This window comes from Lepidochelys olivacea, assembly GCF_965140295.1.
Source record: "Lepidochelys olivacea isolate rLepOli2 genome assembly, chromosome: 2".
Lineage (NCBI taxonomy): Eukaryota > Metazoa > Chordata > Testudines > Cheloniidae > Lepidochelys > Lepidochelys olivacea.
In genome coordinates this window covers 18634270-18653973 of record NC_140412.1, presented here as the reverse complement: position 1 = coordinate 18653973, position 19704 = coordinate 18634270, and the positions used below count along the sequence as shown (strand labels likewise).

Sequence of the window (19704 nt, the reverse complement as noted above, 5' to 3'; positions counted from 1 at the left end):
TGACTGTGATAATTATCAATAATCACCTATTTAATTATGTAAATGCCTATTTCCATATTCTAGCTCCCAGTCCTCAGGTTTGTTTTGCATATCAGCCAGTAAAGATGACACATTCAGTATTTGAAAGATATAAAGTTGTTTTTCTATACATTTAACTATCAACCTATGAGAGTTAACTAGGGAAATACAAAGGACAGCTCTAAGGAAAGAGAGCACTTCAGCTCCTGTAGCCTTCAGATCTAAGAACCTGACGTGGTTCAATTTTGGTATTGGAAGTCCATCAGATTGAGCTGTAGGGGATCTCCATTTCCAGAATACCTACTGAGTGCAGTCCCATTTGTTTGGCAGAATTTGGATGAGACTGAGCCAATACACCATGATAGATTCCAGCTATGTTAACTGTTGACAGAGGCAGCAGGTTACTTTTGGCACCTGGGAGGATATTACTTCCATTCCCAAAGTCAAAATTGGAGATTTTCAAATACTAAAATAGCTGCCACAAATCTTTGGGGGACTCAGTATGAGGATTTTGAGGATCAGACTTTTTGCATCTATAAATAGGGCAAAAGCTAGAGGGACAACAGCGATCCTTTAAAATGTTGGCCCAACAGTGCCCCACTTTTTAAATTTGGGTTGCAGCTCTAAAAGAAAGGCTCCATCTCCAAAGGAAGCCAGTGTTTTATTGATTAAAATAGATGAAAACTTTGAAAAAGAGTAGAATTAAATGGAAACAAACACTTGGACGTTCATATTTGTATTAACTTGCCCCATTATATTTTGAGAGGTTTTGTTCTTGATTTGGTATGGCAGCTCACTTGCTCGGAGTCTGGTCCTTGAACTGTGCCAAGTCACTACCATAAGGGGCAGTTTATACCACTTCTTCTGTAAAAAACTTCTTTATGTTTCCCTGCACACATTCTAAAGCAAATACTGAGAAAGTTCTCTTGACTTACATATATTACTATTTCCTCATAATTCTAAATTCCACCTACTTGTGATCTTGTAGACTATGAAAATATTCCCTGCTTCGTATATCTGATTTTTAGTGAGGAGACAGCCAATATCAGAACTGCCAGGAATCTCACTACAAAGTACTTAAAATTAGATTTATAGGTGTCAGTGAAAAATCAAACCTTCTTGTAAAAAAAAATGTGAGACAAGTATGCAAACACAAAAAGGTTTAACCCTTTTTGATGTGTGGACAATGTATATACATAAAAAGCTCTTTTCCATCAAGAGGAGAAGAGACTACAAAAGTCAACAACTGAAAAAAAAAGAAAAAAAAGAAAAGAAAAGCAAGAAGCTAGGCACAGATGAGTTACCAAATATGGGGTGAGAACACGCAATTACTTGCATGGTCACACATTACTGAACTGAAGTCTCCCAGGAACTGAGATGAACACTTAACATTTGAAATAAGCAGATATCTAAAAATCAGTTAAATTCCTCGCCATTACTATATTACACTGTGCACCAATCAATTATTTCACTAGTGACTATGTTTTTACAGTGTTACTAGTAAGAACTCTTAACTGAAGCTGAAGAATGGAAAGGAAAGATGGACTTATGGTTCAGGCACTGGACCAGGACCCAGGCAATCGAGGCAATTCCCAGCTTTGCTACAGACTTCCCATGTGACATTAGGAAAGTGACTTAAATCCCTCAGTGCCACACTTCTTTATATAGAACAATCTCATAAAATATGTTCCTATCCCCCTACATTCTTATTCCTTAAATAAGACAATTAGTTTAATTGGTAACAAAGAGTCTTCTTGACACTACTCCCAACACTAATCAGACAGGACAGATGTAGCTAATTTCCCACCCAATGATTCAAACACTTTCTTGATGATGCATCAAAACTAAGAGGTAAGGTTCATTCTTCTTCTATCCGGTGCCAGTGGTATCTTCTTCAGCATCTCTAGTTAAGAGACAGCCAGCACTGCTGGGCCTCTGTTGGCACAACACCAGATAAACATGGAGGTACAATACAACTATGCTTTATGTGCTAACTTATATGACTGCAAGATAAAAAGCTAAAAAGATAGAGTATTTATAGTGCACACCCCATTTCACAGAATCTTAAAGGTGGTAGAAGATGTTGCTTGTTTTGAAGGTAAAACATCTGGTCTAGGAAAGATCCTAAAGCAGATGCCACTGTAGCCACATTAAGAAAGCATTTTTAGTGTGTTGCAAAGATCTGAAGCAATTAGTTTTCTCTTTGTTTGGTCTTCCAAAGAGTTTAAGAAACACTGCCCTTGAAGGTCATTATCATTTTTAAAGGCTATCAATGATTTACATGCTCAGAGCCCATGTTTCTTTAAATGAAAGCCATTTTAATTAGCTTTCTTCAAGTTATCTTCTTATTCCTTCACTGTTATTAAGTTGAAGACTGTGTTAGGATATTGAAGGAGCAACGCAGAAGCAAAAGACTCCTTTATCTGTTTTCTCCCTGGCAAGATAGTGTGTAAAGTGCATCTTAATGAAAAAAATTAGTAGATCAAGCATATTTATACTCTCTCCTACCTTCTGAAGGTTAAAAGTAAGGCAATGAATAAGTGAGAGAAAAGGTAGGTGGGGTAATATCTTTTATTGGACCAACTTCTGATGGTGGAAGATAAGCAGCTCAAAAGCTTGTATCTTCCATCTTCCACCATCAGAAGTTGGTCCAATAAAAGACATTCTTTCATCTACCCTGCGACCAACATGGTTGCAATAGCACTGCAAACAACCAATAATAAGTTTCAGTCATTCCTTTCTAGTCTGAAAATCTAAGTAATTCCCAATGAGCTTTGTACATTTCTAAAATCAAAGTAGCCAATTGGGGCTTTTCCTTCAAGATACAATTAATGCTAGCTTAACAATTTTCTTCCATTTGCTATCTTTTAAAAGCTTATAGTTTTAATTCCCTTGGCCAATTCTCTCCCCATCAATGCACTTACACAATGATAGAGAAGTTAAAATTCTTACCTACAGCCAGCGCTGCTCTCTGTTTTTGGACCCCCGTCTGTTTAAAAAAAAAAAAAAAACATACATACATTATGAAATAATATATTTTCTGCACCTAGATTTTATAAAGCATTTTAATAAATATTAAATGTTTAAAAAAGCCTAATTTTAAGATGTTTAACACATGCTACCTAGCTTTATAAGAAGAATATATATCTGTTTGATCCACGGTACTGTTCTTTTGAAACTGATGAATGTATAGAACATCAACGGTGTGTAGTACTGAGACATTTTACAAGTGTGGGGAGTTTTTAATGAATGGCTCAATACCACATGCTAGTTCGTTTCACTGACAGATATTAGAATAGATCAGGCAGTTCTGATTATTTTACAACTTGGTTTCAAAATTTGCTTTTACAGGAGTTTGCTAGATTTAGTTTAGCCATTAGTACACATATCCCATCATTACATTAATCTCTAGGCTCTCAATACAAATAAAGGCAAAAGTTTTCAAATACTGTGAGAGACAGAAGCTTTAAAATACACTAAATATCTTCTGAAAATAGAACATCAGAAGGTCTGGCTCCAAGGCTCAGAACATGCTTCTTTTAGGAGTCTACACCTCTGATAAATACATCAAAGGGTTACATCTGTGCAGTGAGGAAGGCCACATGGCTCCTACACAGCTCTAGTCTGTGCTATATGTTACTTTCATCAACTATCAACATTTTAGGGTTAATATAAAAAAGAAACACTACTAAAATGGTTTGAGCATTGGCCTGCTAAACCCAGGGTTGTCAGTTCAATCCTTGAGGGGGCCATTTAGGGATCTGGGGCAAAAATTGGGGACTGGTCCTGCTCTGAGCAGGGGGTTGGACTAGATGACCTCCTGAGGTCCCTTCCAACCCTGATATTCTATGATTCTATGTTAACAGCATGCTTCCTCAAAAGGAAGCAGGGAAATCCACTGAATCCAATGCAGCTCCCAAGCTAGACACGACAATATTTTCTACTGATAACAGTACCAAACAAGAACACTCAGCAGGTACTGTAGCACCAGGAGAGACAGGGATGGAGGGAGAAAGAGGAATCCGAGTTATCCTCCCCGCTTGGCAATACCCAGATCTGCGTGGATCATCAGATACTAATGATTTCAGACTACTTTTGTGCGTGTGCATGTGTACACACAGGCAGTTTTAGTACAGTAGAGCCCTGATTCCTGACTGGGGACTCTTTGTATGTGAGTCGCATCTACTTTCTGCTCTACTGGCTATTGGCTCCTGCCCTCTTTCTTACAAATAATAACCAACATTAGCAGCTTCTTCCACTACCTCAGCTGAATATTCCATGTTAACTGCCTTTTGTATTCGAACAGGGATTCTCAGTCTGGAGGTCACAAAGAGGTTTGAGGAATCATGACAACCCTACCTTTCCTCTCTCTCTCTCTCTCTCTTTTTTTTTTTGGTTTTAAATAAAAATGTTTATAGCCTTCATGGTCACAGACATAACCTCAAACCAGGAGCGAGCATAAACCAAAGTAGTGATATCTGTCTGACTCTATGGACAATCTGAAATAATAGCTAAGACATGTGAACTGCCTGAATTGTTTCAGCCAGAGCTCTGTGGACTATGCAAATCTACAACAATGGAATTTGGCATTTTTCCAGTATAACACAAAATCAGAACTTTTGCCACAGAATTTGCCAGTTTGCTGCAGCCAAGCATCTAACATTCTGTTTAGTCTCCCTGCTCTGCTGGGAACTGGCCTGCAGCTGCTTCTTGCTCCCCAGTTTTCTGCTCCAGGGTTAAATACATTGGACTATATATAGCATGTGCCCTACGCTATTCCATGAAGCCTGGCAGCAAGGCTAGGCTTGGCAAGCTGGTCAACTGACCGGCCAAATAATATCATCTGACCAATAACTAGCCCCCTATTTGACCACCTGTCAAATACTCCTGTAAGAATGTCCAGATGTAGGTGGGGGCATATCTTTTTGACTGCACCACGGTGCCATCTATTACCAAGCCTACTTCAATGTCTTGCTCAATACCCTTTATTATATGCTAATGCCACCTGTTGGGAAAAAGGTGAACCAATTGAAAGCTAAGCATCTTCTAGATGTGTCATGAAATCTTCTAGAACAAAGGCATTACGTATTATGTATTTTTATATAATTAATGTACATGGCAGTTTTCAAAGCACAGTAAATTTAAAAATCACGCTTCTTGACCCAAAGAAATAACTCAGAAGGGAGTGGGAGGAGAGGAGGGTTCATAGTCATTAAACCCCCTCTCCCAACACAGAGAGGAAAAAATGTCCAAACATTAAGCCTCTTCCTTAAACAAAAGGATCACAGCTTTTAATTGCCCCAGCACCTCTCCCGCACTTTCAAAGCAAACAACCCACATTAAATGCCCATGTAAATAAACCACCACTACACCTCTCAACAAATATCCCATTCATAACCTCCCTCCCGCCCACATATCATTAGAACCTGCAGGGCTGGACCAGGGGGGTTCTCAGCTGCTGTTCCTCCGCATCAGCGTAGGAGGCTCAAGTTGAGCTCCCATGGGAGGACCCTGTGAGGTTGGGCTTGGTAGGAAGTACAGGCCAGCAGGACCTGAGTGGTGGCCCTCACAGCCCCCCGAGTGGCCAATACCAGTACTTAAACAAGGAAGCCATGAAGGGGAGCTTCCTGAGCAACGACACAGACTGCCTGCCTGTCTCTGCTCCAGACCCCTGGTTGTGATTAGTCTCCAGCTTCTGACCCTGGTTTGCCCTCACCTTTGCTCTTTGATGGCTGTCTGTAACCCGGCGCCTGATCCCAATCTCCTGGTAACCTGACCCTGCATGCCCCCCTACACCTGATCATCAGTTCACTCCCTGGCCTGTCTCAGACTCTGATATACCGGTACCTGACTCAACCTGGCTCCCAACTCCTGTCCCTACCACTAGATCTGACCACTCTTGTCCCAGTCATGATACATATCCTCAGCCAACTATTACTGATAATATGAAAAGTTCTATGCTAATGAGAGGACATCACATCTTGGCAGAGGAACCTCCCTTTCTATTCTGTTCCTCCTCCTCCTGCTTATGAGTCCATTGGTTTGCTATAGGGATGTCTGCTTCCCTTTCTCTTCATGTTATCTAGAAGTCTATAGGGGTCCTGGAAAGAAGGGGCAGCATATGACCTAAAACATTCATTGGTTGGAATCTTCTGGGATAGCAGCAGTTAGAAATAGAACTGAATGGCTACTGGTTGATTGAAATACAAGAGATACTTCATAATCTAGAGGGCATCCCAGAAGTAGTGAGACATTAATAACAGTGACAATGAATTATACAGAGTCCAGGAAAGCCTAAATAAAAAAAAATTAAAAATCCATACAAATTAACCAGACATGGAAAAACTTAAAGCTAACTGCACATTTCTGTTCTTCTGAGTATGACACTCATGTAGACAGAATGGAGAAACACTTGTTGAATTTTTGTGATGTGTGTGTCCAGTCAAACCAAGAAATGGAAAATTAGTCTGCAACAAAATTTGTTTTCTTCTGTGCATTTCCCTACTTTGCTTTTGGCAGCAGCATCAGAAAGCATGGAGTCTTTTGATGAAAACAGTAATGAAACAATTAAAGTGAGGCTAATTCCATTTCTTCATCTTTTAATACAAATTTTACTACTTCAACTGCTAGAGCATCAAAAACTCCTAATTCAGGAAAGTCTTCAGATGTTCATCAAATTGGTATTATGACGTTTTTGAACAGAATGTCCAATGACCAGAAAAACAAACCTGATTGTATGTTTGCTAGAGCTATTCATGCCAGCAATACATAATGTCGTATGGTTGAAAATCCTTATAGTCTAGAATTTTTTCATAAGTTGTATCCAATTTACAAAATGTCAAGTAGAAAATGGTTGCAGGAAGTCTTCTGAATCTCAAAATGGATAACGTGAAAAAGAGTTGGTATTCTTATTGCACAAGCTCCTCATGTGTTTTTAGTGTCTGATGGATGGTACGACAATCACAATGAGAACGTAATCAACTTCATGGTTGTAATTCCACAATCAACGCATAACTGAGTTTCACCACATGGCTCAATATATTGCTGACCAGTTTAAAAATGCAATCAGAGAACTGGGTCCATTGAAGGGAATTTCAGTTGTGACTGACAATGCAGCTAATATGAAAGCTGCCTGGGCTCTGTTAATAAATCAGTATCCAGACCTTTTGTGTTATGGATGTGCTGCCCAGATAATGTAGCTTTTCACTGGTGATGTTAAAGATCTGACAACTTCTCATCATGTGTCAAAAGTAAAAAGTATTGTCCAGATTTTCAAAAGCAAACATGTACTAGAAGCCATTTTTCATCATCGCTTAGTACAGCCCTTGATTTTATCCACCCTGAGCAAGCCATGTCACACTCAACAGGAAATCTCTATTAAATGTCTCAAAGATGCAAGAAGGGTCTTCAATCAGCTGCTGTTGAAAAACAATTGGCTGGATGATGCCCCCCCCCGAGTATCCACACTCACATTTTTGATGACAGTATCTTTTGGATGCTAAACTCAAAATTCATTTCACTGCTGGAACCCATAAGCTCAGTCCATTCAGAATATGGATAATGATAGTTATACACTGTCTGATGCCACGAAGGAGTTCTTGAATGTCAAGAAACATATTTGTGAGAATGAATACAGTCCACTTACAAAAGCTAAAGAGAAAATGACAACAAAATAAAATCACAAAAAAATCAAGTGATCACTCCAACACATAATGTTGCCTACCATCTGGAGCACATTTTCAGGGACAAGACCTTTCTGATGATGTATTTCATTCACACTGTGACCTCCTGGTGGCTTTTGCCAATTTCAAGAAAATACAAACAAGCAATTCTGATGGAGGTAGCAAATTATAAAGCAAAAAGACATAAAACAATTTGAAGTGCAATCCCAGCAGTTGAATAAAAAGAGTTTGCTCCTTCATCATGCTGGAAAGGGTTGTGTCCTCCCTGCTCTTTAACTACAGTGGCAGAAATTCTTTTTAACACTTCAGCATTCAACTGCATGTGCAGAATGAAACTGGTCAGTTTGAGGAACCATCCATTCAAAAACCCAAAATAGATTGAAGACCTCCACTGCTGGGAAACTGGTGACCATGTATCACAATTTACGATTAGAGAAGAAAATGGCAGATGAAGATTAAACTCCGTATTCATCAGATGAAGAACAAGGAGATACTGATGATGACGACAAAGATATAGACAAATCAGTTGAAGCAGATAAAGAAAGATGATAATGAAAAACAAGATGCTTCAAGAACTGGCCCAGCACTTACCTAGTATATGTACATTTAAAATTGCCTGGTTTTTTAATAGTTCCTATTTTTGTTTTATTTCTGCTTAAATTTCATTTTTCTTTTGTAATTGTTCAGTCTTGAACAACAGTCACATTTAAATGCTAACCCAACACTGATAAAAAGGTAGTAATTCTCATTTTATATAAATGCAAAGCACAATGAAATGAAGTTTTCTGAATTAAAATAACTCAAGTAACATTTTGTAATTAGGCATAAGTTTCTAAGGCCAAGCCTACTGGAGACCCTGAACTCCTACTCCTTTTTGTTACTGTTCTAATAAATTAATGGTTTAAAGGAGCTTAAAACACAACTAGACAACTTGAATGATGGGAAACTACAAAATGTGAATGACAGATAAGGGTTAAGAGGCTTCTTACCAGTTCCAATTTTTTATTATTAAGAATTCTCTTCACTTCTAGAGGCCCCAATTAGTAATTAGAGCCTCACTAGACAAAGAACTGAACACACACAATGAAAAGAGTCCCTGTCTCAAAGAGCTTACAATCTAGTTGTTTAACACACACATCTGATTATCTGGGATAACCAGTTCTTATTCTATAGCCCTCAGGGTTATTTCCAGCAGGGTATTTAAAATGCGAACAAAGCAGCATGGGCTTTGTGGCATAGTAGGATATGAGAGCACAGGATTGAGAGAGAAGGCCAAGAAGGCGGCACCTTAAGGCTTTTCTACACAGTTTTTGTACCAGTTTAACTATATCTGACTTAATAAACACCTTACAAATGCATCCACAATAGGGGTGGCATAAATCTTAAACTATAATCGGTTTCCAAACAGATACAGTTAAATCTGTACAAAATTTGTGTGTAGACAAGCCTTTAGTCACTACTCTTAAATGGAGAGGGAAGGAGAAAAGAAGTACTTTATGATCTGGGACAGGACTATCTAGGTATATCTCACGTAATCATTTCCCTTACATTGCAGGGGCCTTGGACACTGGTGCACCTCAGTCCCTCCGATTCTCTGCCTGGGCACATAACAGTCTAGTCTCCTGTTAAATGTAATATTTTGGCCTAATTTTAGTTGTTGGGTTTAATATTCAGGTAGTGGGTGGTATTGGTGACCTGTGATAGACAAGCTGATGTGGTGGTCTTTTTTGGCATAAACTCTATGACTGTGAGAAGTAAAATCCACCTACAGAAAACAATGTCAAGATCTAAGCATTTCCAGTTTTTTCTTTTTATTACTTTTAGACCTGACTGTTTGTAGCATTAAAAAACAGCAAAAAGAGTGCATTGAATTAGAATTTAATCTTTTGAAATGCTTAGCTGTTATAAAAAAAGTCTGAAAAAGAATTTCCATCAAGTTTATTGTACAGTGTGGACTATTCAGGCAGTATGTTTTATTGTGATGCCTCGAGTGGCTTTTAATATATATAAAAAGTTAAAAGCCATCAACGGAAGATCAGAAATATTCTGATATGGGGAGAAAGTGAGTCAAACTGGAGGTGCATAAAGAGTGGAGGGGAAAGACAATGCCAAAGGCCAATCAGAATGAAGAATAAAAATACTCATAGCCAATTCCTGACACCCAAGAGAGAAAAAGTTAAACACACAATGTTGGGAAGCTAGAAGCTACCTAATAAGCCTTGCGAATCATACTTCAATATCAATTTTTTTTATTTTTAGTGGTATTCAGAAAAATACCAAGTGCTAATTATATGCCCAGCTCTAGATGAACACATCCAAATTTATGCAGTTAAACTAAATGGAGTCAGCTACAAATATGAAGACAGCTGCTTAAGGTATAACCCAAACTATGATTTGTAAATTAAATACCTTATTTAATTCTACTCTTATGTGCTATTCCCAAAAGCACATCTTTATTAGAAAAACAGTAACTGAGTATTATTCATTCTTAAGGCTCCTCAAAGTGCTACCAAAAAACCCCAGACATAACACATAGAAGTGCAGTGACGTATGGGATATATGTTGGCAACCATAAACATGACGCTGTACAATAGTAGAGTAGGGAAACAATGGCCAAGGACACCAGGACAATGATGTATTCTTATGAGCCGTGTCATGGAATCCTGAATGCACAAATAGGAGCTCTGCTTTATTTCCATCCCAAATATGCTCAAATGGTAAATTACATGGTACTCAGTTTATTGTAAAAAGATGAATAGTTTAAATTCACTGCATTGAAATATAATTGTGTGCTTCCAAGGAGTCTAGTTATTCCAAATCTGAAGTTTAGATCACTAGGATATCTCCTGTAGCAATAAATATGCTACTTTGTTTTTAAAGTTGATAGATTTCCACTCCATACGGCTAAATGCAGTGCCTTACATAATGACAGGTTTCAGAGTAACAGCCGTGTTAGTCTGTATTCGCAAAAAGAAAAGGAGTACTTGTGGCACCTTAGAGACTAACCAATTTATTTGGGCATGAGCTTTAAGCTTTAAGATCGTGCCCAAATAAATTGGTTAGTCTCTAAGGTGCCACAAGTACTCCTTTTCTTTTTGCGAATACAGACTAACACGGCTGTTACTCTGAAATTTGTTTTTAAAGAAAACTTACTTTTAGACACAACCTGGGTGTGGTGATTTTTCAATTATTAAACGACTTTATTACAACAATTTAGAACAAAAAGGAGCGCTTATCATTTGGAATTTAAAGGAAGCTAAACTACAAAAAACTAAACTAAAAAACTAAAAATAGTTCAGTTGAGTCTAATTTGAACATTTGCTGTTTAAAATGATCCAGTGTTTAAATATTTATCAACAGTAGAGCAGAATGAATGAAAAATTAGGGCAAAAACCTTAAGAGTCTCACTGTTTCTCCTTGCTTCAAGAATTGCCTCTGCCCAGTGCTTACTCTGACCTGACTCATTATGACCCATTATGGGACGGGGGATGAGGAAGAACCAGGTTCAGGTGGCTGATCAAGGTGGTTGAATCTCCTCACTGCCAACTCAGCCTCTTCTCTGCCCACTCTAGCTGCTCTCTATTCCACAAGGCAGATAGGTATGAAAAGGGGCAGGGAGGGGGTGATGGTGGTGGATTAGATAGAAAGCTAGATGAGTCAGCCAACAGTCCTAGCTGAAGGGCTTTTACCTGGAAATAAAAACAGGAGCAAAGCCACTGAAGGAAACAGCAAGGTGGAGATAGGACTCAAGAGTTGAAAGCCAGGGAGATATTTTTCTGTCCACCTGCAAACACAAGGTCATGACCCACAGGTTGGCAAACTCTGCTTTAAGCACACCACACCAGACAAACAACTAACCACCAAGAAAACATCGGACGTAATAGCATACTACTGAGCATGTGGTTAAGCTCAACTGCAGGAGTGCATCAACAGGACATCATGCTTATGTCTCACATAACTTGCTGTTGAACACATGGAGTAGCTGCACTGCCTGGGAACTAACAGCATATGAAGATTTTATTTTGCCTTTTTTTTTTTTAAACTCATTCTAAGTAGGAAGTGTTTGAAATTTAAACAGTGAAAGTTAAAGAGGTGTCCCTACTTATATTTGAATATTAGGACACTAAGCAAAGGTTTGAATTTTCAAACATTTGGTATGACACTATTCAAACATAATTCCTTCTAGTTTAAAGACTGCTAAAAATGTGCTCCCACACTAAGAAACCAGAAGACAAGGTCTGCCCAAAATTCATTTTTAACACCGAGATGGACAAAACATTTACAAGTGGAAATAACGACAGAACTGCAACAGGACTGTAGGGCTACGCTACGCAGTGAATTAGTATGGAATATGCCCCATATTCACCTCTAAGAGCAGTCACAATTGAAAGTTAAGTCCCTTATTTGTGTAAATATCAAAAATTCATCTTCCACCCAAGGACCTCTGAACACTTGTCAAATCCTTGGATAAATTCTGCTTGTCTTATTACGTAGTCAGATCCAGTGACTTCACATATAATATTAAGGGGATCAATATTTGGCTTAAAAATCGCCTTACTACCCTAAGGAATAGGTAAGTATTATTGCACACATTTGACACATGGGAAAATTGAACCAAAAATGGGAGGATTTCCAATGGTATCTAGTGAGTCAATGGCAGCGTCAAGAATAGAATAGAGAGTTCCCCACTTTAGCCACTAAGCCAAAGTCCCAGACTCAAATCCATTATACTAATTTAGCACGTTTATACAGAAAGTAAAAATTCTAGAGAATGCAATAGCAGGGCTGCTGCAGGTGACGACATGGGTGCACTGACACAGCTGGTGTTCAGGACTATTAATCCCTCACTTTTAGAGACATTGCTTTCATTCAAGGTTTTAAATATACCCACTATGACAGTATCAATAGCACAAGCCACATCATTAAACCAGTACAGTTGTGACTAAGGAGATTGTTTGTACATTCAGTGTCTACAAATATACCATTGTTGTTTGACATATTAGATAAACACCAGATAAATTTATTATGCAATTTACAATATTAACTGATACAGAAGTATTACATTTTATTATAGAAAATAAGAACAGCACATAAATATGCCTAAATCTTTTGGGGTTTTCCCAGTGCTCAGCTCAGGTACCAGCATTGCTATAAAATATGCATGTGCTGGAAAGACGTTCAAAATTATTACAATGCAAATGAGCAGGCAAATGTTTTATGGTAAATCTTTTCTAAAAATAATCCATGCCTTTAAAATTTACAAGAAAATTGCTTCCTATCATTCCGCTGCTACGAAGCATTTTGATTTAAATTCAACCAATACTACAAGAACCATGCAAACAAATCAACTCCACAAGCTGTCTATATAAAATAACATTAAAGTATTTTTATGCTTCATTGTATTGGTGTCCTAAATATTTTTATAGCAATTTATGTATGATAATACGATCAGAGAAGATTATTTCTAATTTGTGATGCTAATATAAGACAAAATACAAGTGGTTTCACTCCCCTGGAAAATAAATATAAAATGGGATTTTCCACATATTTCTGGTATGTGATACTATCATTCTGTAGCTTGTTAGCATGACTTTCAGTGAAAAATTATTATGCATGGTACTTTGTAACACAATTTGAAATTCTACAATTAGTACACCTTACTACATTTTCCATCTTGCACAAAAATTGAGGGATCTGTGCAATTCAGATTTCCCTGATGATAAAATACATGCTCTAATAAACAATTTTTAAATATTGTTAATCTCTTACTTAGAATCTATTTCCTAATTTACTATAGGAAACATTGAATGGTGTGCTGTAACAATAAAAGAGAGCCTCATATTATACTGCTGGCAACACAAATAGATTCTTCGTTTACTTCCCCACCAATTAACCCAGAGAATTGTTTCACAAAGTTATCAGTGTAACTACATGGAAACTCGTTATCATATGCAAGATTGTGAGTACTGGACAACACTCACAACATCAGTTCTGAATGAGCTATTTTGCTACTTTTTTTTTCTTGTTTTAATTGTTTTGGGGAGAAAGGAGAAGAGGAAAGGAAAGGGAGGATATAAAGGCTTGTGCTAGATTGAATGCAAGTTAGAAGGTAACCTACACCTATTTTTCACAACTAAATAAGAAGGGGTTTGTGCTGAATACTGCAATTGTTTTGGGAAAAAGGACATTTCACACACAATTTAAAAATTTCAAAGGAAAATGGTACACTTCAAAAAAAAGTTTGTTTAAAAAGTCAGCACACAAGATGTAAACCTGTTAATCCTTGGTTATTATGATACCAGCTCTGGGATACAAGCTGCATAACATGCTTAGAGCAGATTGTACAATGCACCATAATAGATCAGCATATATACTCATCATTACAAATTACAGGAAACTTCAACTAGCTACATAAAAACAAATCTCTAACAACTTCTAAAACATGTGGGTGAGTCACAGGGTTGCAGGTGACAAAACAAAGCTATTTATAAAATTACAAGAAAGAGTGGCCATTCCTGTATTTATACCCTCTGAAGTAGGAGACATAATTACAGAGATCAGAGTTATTGAAAGGGGAGTGGAGCATCTCCCCCCACCGCCCCAAGAGAGTCTATTACAAATAAAAATGTCCATAAAATTCAACCTTATATATTCTACGTAAGTATCAGCTACTACATCAAATAAACAAGGAACCAAACATTTTTAAGATTCCTGTATAATTTTGTATAAACTTAATTTTAAGATTATCTTTTTGTCCTAGAGCACAATATTTATTCTGCATATCTTCAAAATGCAAGATATGTTATCCTTTTTAAGGAAAGGTGGGGCTTTGGCTTTAGACTCGATACTCAACAAAAGCTTCTTTTTAGAAAGAGGGTTCCTTTAAACAAAGGAAATAGCCTACCTGGAATCAACTAGTTTACTCCAATGGATTTCTTCCCCTGAAAAACCTTGTATTTCCTATTAATTATTGCTATTAGCTCTCTAACTTTGTTTGCGTGCACAAGAACAGGTCAGGCTTGTCAGTCATGCAGTGACATAAGCACATATAGTATTTGTACTAAAAAGACAGCGTGGTTCAGTTGACTCTAGTTCTTGACCCATAATAGGACTGGCTCAAAACCAATGTTGAGAATGCAATATTTGGGTATATCGTCAAACGTGCCATAGTACAGATGAGAAGTCCCTTCTGCTTGCCCAGATAGAAGTTAAGGGTCCCATGGTGTTTTTCAAAACTAGCAGGGAATAATCCCCCACCTGCAAGTCCTAATGTCAATGTCAATAGCCACCACCTCAGGAAGCCAGGTGCCTATATCCAAAGCTGTTCAAGCTTTCAGTTACCTCAAAAAATTGCTGAACTATAAGACTATAAATCAAGCACTATGTTAAACCTTGTATATAGGAGATACATATAAAGCCAAATTCATAGAATGTGGTGTCTGCATTTCAAATAGCTAGACAACATTGACTACTGTGTTTTTCCAGACCCTTGGTGCAATTGTCTTCTTACAAATTTAGCAAACTACTAAGTATGGCAAAGCATTAAAACAATCACTATTCTTCCGCTCCATCCCACCAATAGTAAAGGTTACGCAACCACTTCCCATTATAACACTCTTTTCAGTTGCTTATAATTTTGCCAAACACAATCTTTGAGCTGAAATTTTCCATGCCAAGTGTCTGCCCCAGGCTGATTTTAAGTTTCAGCTAAAATGGTTCATCCGTCTGTCAGAATGAGTTCAGGAAAAAATAAGTTGTTTTGCCCTCTCTTTCATCCTGCAACATCTTTGCAGTACAGTGTCATCATTCATTCCTGTCCATGGCTTGCTCCTCCAATAAGGCCAGACTGGTCACCTTCCTGCATATGATGTCCCACCATCTAGTTGGTGGTCGACCTCTAATTCTTACAAGTGTTCCAGTGAGATGCTTTAGAGCCTCTATAGTAGGCCACGTCCCTTTCTCTCTGTTTTTCCTCCTCCCTAATCCTAGGCCCAGTGGTCCACTCTCCCTCTGGATTAAAAGACTCCCACAATCAGCTAGTTTACTTTGTCCTGTAGCTCAAGCAGTAGCAACCTGTGCTGACATGCTGAAAGTTCAGGGTTCAAACTCTATTGCTGGATCACAGTAAGGGGTTGTTACAGTTTTGTGTGTGTATATAAATAACAGAATTTGTTTTTACCTTTTTTCTTTAAAAAGCCTCAGGAAGTTGCATACAAAACACTACATTTAAAGAATGTTATTTAGGGTGCAAAGACAAGAAATTGAAAAGTTAGGAAATGTCAGCTTTGCAGTCGCTTGTGCAATCATAATTCTGCCCCCTCGTGCCAAAGCATTATCATATACACTTTAAATTATATGATCACATACTATTTTTGCTACAGTCCCTCTGTCTCATTCAGTATACAGTGTGGAGACACAAACAGACAGAAAATACATTTGCCTGTGCAACCTTATTTCTAACTTTTGAGTGTTTGACTAAATAACTTGTTTTAATGCAGTTTTTGGTATGTGATTTATATCTACACTACAGGAAGGGTAATATTTTGCCACATACCAGTAGACATATGAGGTTTGAGGCCACTTATCAAGACAATAGAATACCTAAAAATCTTGAACTGTTTATCTTCTTAAATATAGCTATTTTATCCTCCACTTCTGAAAATGCTTTAGATTTGAAATTTCAACATTAGTTTTATGTTACTACTTCAACTATGCAATCTTTGTGCAATGCGTTTTGTATTATAGATGTTCAGAGAGATGTGAGATGTCAGGGGTCTATGGAATGTAAAAATTAATCCATCAGGCAGACTCTAAAAACAATAAAGGAATAGTTACTATTATTTAAAAAACTCACCACGACCTAATATTTCCCAATATAAAGGGTTGAGTCTCAGTGGATAACACATTGATCTTTAAATTTAATTTGGATTCAGTGAAGTGTAAAATGCTATTCTTTCACTAAAAGGAAGATAATTAACAGTGCACAAGCAAGGACACCTGAATAAATATTTACCAGTTGATGAGATCTTCTTGATGTCTTAATGGAAAATTCCTACTCCTTATGGAGTTGATGTAGCAGCTTGTCTTCAGAACCTGAACAGAGAAACAAAGTTAAAAATAAATGGCACATGGTCTAATTCAGTAAAAATACCACAATTAATTTTTATAAAAAACTTTAATGTACAGTAACAAACTTAAATTAATTACAGGTTGTTAACTATTTTCATGTCAAGGAACCAATATAATTATTCCATCTTAAAAACAGAACATGGACGACATGCAAAGAGCAGCCCAGAATAGCGAGGGATGGAAGAACCTTGTTCATGCCCTAAGCAACGTCTGACAGCACAGGAAGGATTCTGACTCAGAAGAAATGCAAATAAGAATCATGATATTTTGAAGTTGTTTATGGAAGTGGAGCAACATCATGAAACCCTTATCCTACAAATATACATAACCTGAGTGTGATGCAAGACCACAATTCCAGATATCTTCAGTTGCTTCAGGAATAAAACTATAGGACAAACACATTGAGGAGTCCCATGTTATTTCAAGTTGGATTGGTATTAAAATTGGACAGTACTGAGAACCATTTGAGTGATATCAGAAAACTGATTTTGAAATACCAGCTACAAGTTATACTACCTGTGAGATGACTATCCAATTTTAGTGAACTGACAACTTCTTTTTACAATTACTACTCCATTTTTAAGTCAGAAAACTACTATATCTTGTAAATGACCTTGCTCAAGAGATTTCAATTGCCAGTACACTAGACTATTTCAGTAGCTACAGGTAAACTCACAAGTTTCTGACTCATGATTTAGCACAGGATGTTAGATAATGGGAACTCTCCCTCACCAAAATAAAATGAGTATCAAAAAAATTCAAGAAAAGAATTTTTACTCATTGGTTCCATGAATCACCACAGGCAGCTGGTTAACCACTACCACAGAATGAAACAAAGCAACCTGTGGCATTAAATTTGAGCATTACCCAGTGAAGTTACTATCAATACAAAACAGCTTGCAGTTTAACAAATACCACCACACAATGAAGTGTAGTACTCCTGGTAATCAAATCCCATTTACAATGTAGTATATCTTTCCAGTAAAGAAATTTTTTTTTTTAAATGTGCTATTTTACTGGTAAGACTTATTTTACAGCCGTAAGAATGACAAATACATTAACACGTAAGTTTTTATATTGACTTTTTCTTCATGAAGACGCTCTCAAAATTACTCTAATACTCCCCTCTTTGACACACTGAAGTTTCTAGTTTATATTCTGATTATACGGGTCTTTAGTTTCTAATTTGATTTTATATAGGGACTCTCTTTATACAGGCCTCTTGAAAGCACTCAAAATAATGACAAATACACACACACATGCTTTTTGGCATAGCAATTGAATCATAGACAAAGAATTGGCAACAGATTTATCTTCCACTACTGCAGATTTAGTAGGCCTTTTCACCTTTGTTATGATCTTGAGAGTCTAAAAAAAATATCCTGGACATTTAGTTTAGTCATACATAGCAGACACCTCAGGGCAACTGAAACAGTGAAAGAAACACAATTTAAAAGTGAAAGCCCATAGTTTCGGGCACAACATCTGACCTCAGAATCACCCTGCCAATTGCTGGGGTTTTAAAAAATAATGTTTTCCTATTTTTTAATCTCTCTCCCTCCCCCTATCCCTCATTGCTGTATTCAGTCAGTGAAATAAAATGTTATGCTTTTATGCCCCTGTAGTAAAGGCAATTATGTGCCACAATGAAGAATTCTTTGTGCTAACACCAGAAAAATGCATTTTAAAAAGCAGAAGTTAAACAAGTCTGAATATTCTATTATGTGACCAAGTGCAGCTTGACTCATTAATCCAAGTTATCATCAACATGCTTTTGGTTCATTGCATAGGCAAAAAACTACATTCAGTATTACATTGTATGAGATCAGCTATATGACAAATGCTTTCTACATTAGTAAACCTGGACAACCTATATCAGTAAGTACTCAAAGCAGAACAAAACCATTTTGTTTTACATGTGAAATAAGATTTCTTACATATTCCTGGGGGAATTCTGCACCACTGAGTAAGGACAGAATTAATGTCCCGAGCAGATTTTACTCTTTCCCTGCAGAAAAATTGATTCCTGCATCCCTCAGTGGTGAAAGAACAGGTTGAGGACTATTTAGAAAAGCTCGACATGCACAAGTCCATGGATCTAATGCATCTGAGGGTGTTGAGGGAGTTGGATGATGTGATTGCAGAGCCATTGGCCGTTATCTTTGAAAACTTGTGGTGATCAGGGGAGGTCCCGGACGGTTGGAAAAAGGCAAATATAAATATAAATCTTTAAAAAAGGGAAGGAGGAGAATCCGGGGAACTGCAGACCAGTCAGCCTCACCTCAGTCCCTGGGAAAATCATGGAGCAGGTCCTCAAGGAATCCATTTTGAAGCACTTGGAGAAGAGGAAGGTGATCAGGAACAGTCAGCATGGATTCACCACGGGCAAGTCATGCCTGACCAACCTGACTGCCTTCTACGATGAGATAATTGACTCTGTGGATATGGGGAAAGCGGTGGACATGATATATCTTGACTTTAGCAAAGCTTTTGATAGGGTCTCCCACAGTATTCTTGCCAGCAAGTTAAAAAAGTATGGATTGGATGAATGGACTACGAGGTGAACAGAAAGCTGGTTAGATCGTCAGGCTCAATGCGTAGTGATCAATGGCTTGATGTCTAGTTGGCAGCCGGTATCAAGCGGAGTGTCCAGGGGTCAGTCCTGGGGCCGGTTTTGTTCAACGTCTTCATTAATGATCTGGATGCTGGGATGGACTGCACCCTCAGCAAGTTTGTGGATGACACTAAGCTCGGGGAAGAGGTAGATATGCTGGAGGGTACGGATAGGGTCCAGAGTGACCTAGACAAATTGGAGGATTGGGCCAAAAGAAATCTGATGAGGTTCAACAAGGACAAGTGCAGAGTTCTGCACATA

The 19704-nt window shown here is 37.7% G+C and overlaps 1 protein-coding gene across 4 annotated transcripts in view; it reads right to left on the bottom strand.

Moving 5' to 3' along the window:
- Nucleotides 1–16793, bottom strand: part of CYRIB (CYFIP related Rac1 interactor B) — a 75297-nt gene extending 58504 nt beyond the window's left edge. Inside the window, exons 1-2 of one of the 4 annotated variants that reach the window (XM_084620985.1) lie at nt 16714–16793; nt 2971–3007 (exon numbers count right to left, since the gene is read on the bottom strand). The gene's annotated coding sequence lies outside the window, so the exon portion shown is untranslated. Of the gene's footprint in view, nt 1–2970; nt 3008–16713 lie in introns of those variants that run through there. The other 3 variants (XM_084620986.1, XM_084620988.1, XM_084620987.1) reach the window with 3 other exon arrangements.
- Between the last annotated feature and the right edge of the window lie 2911 nt (nt 16794–19704).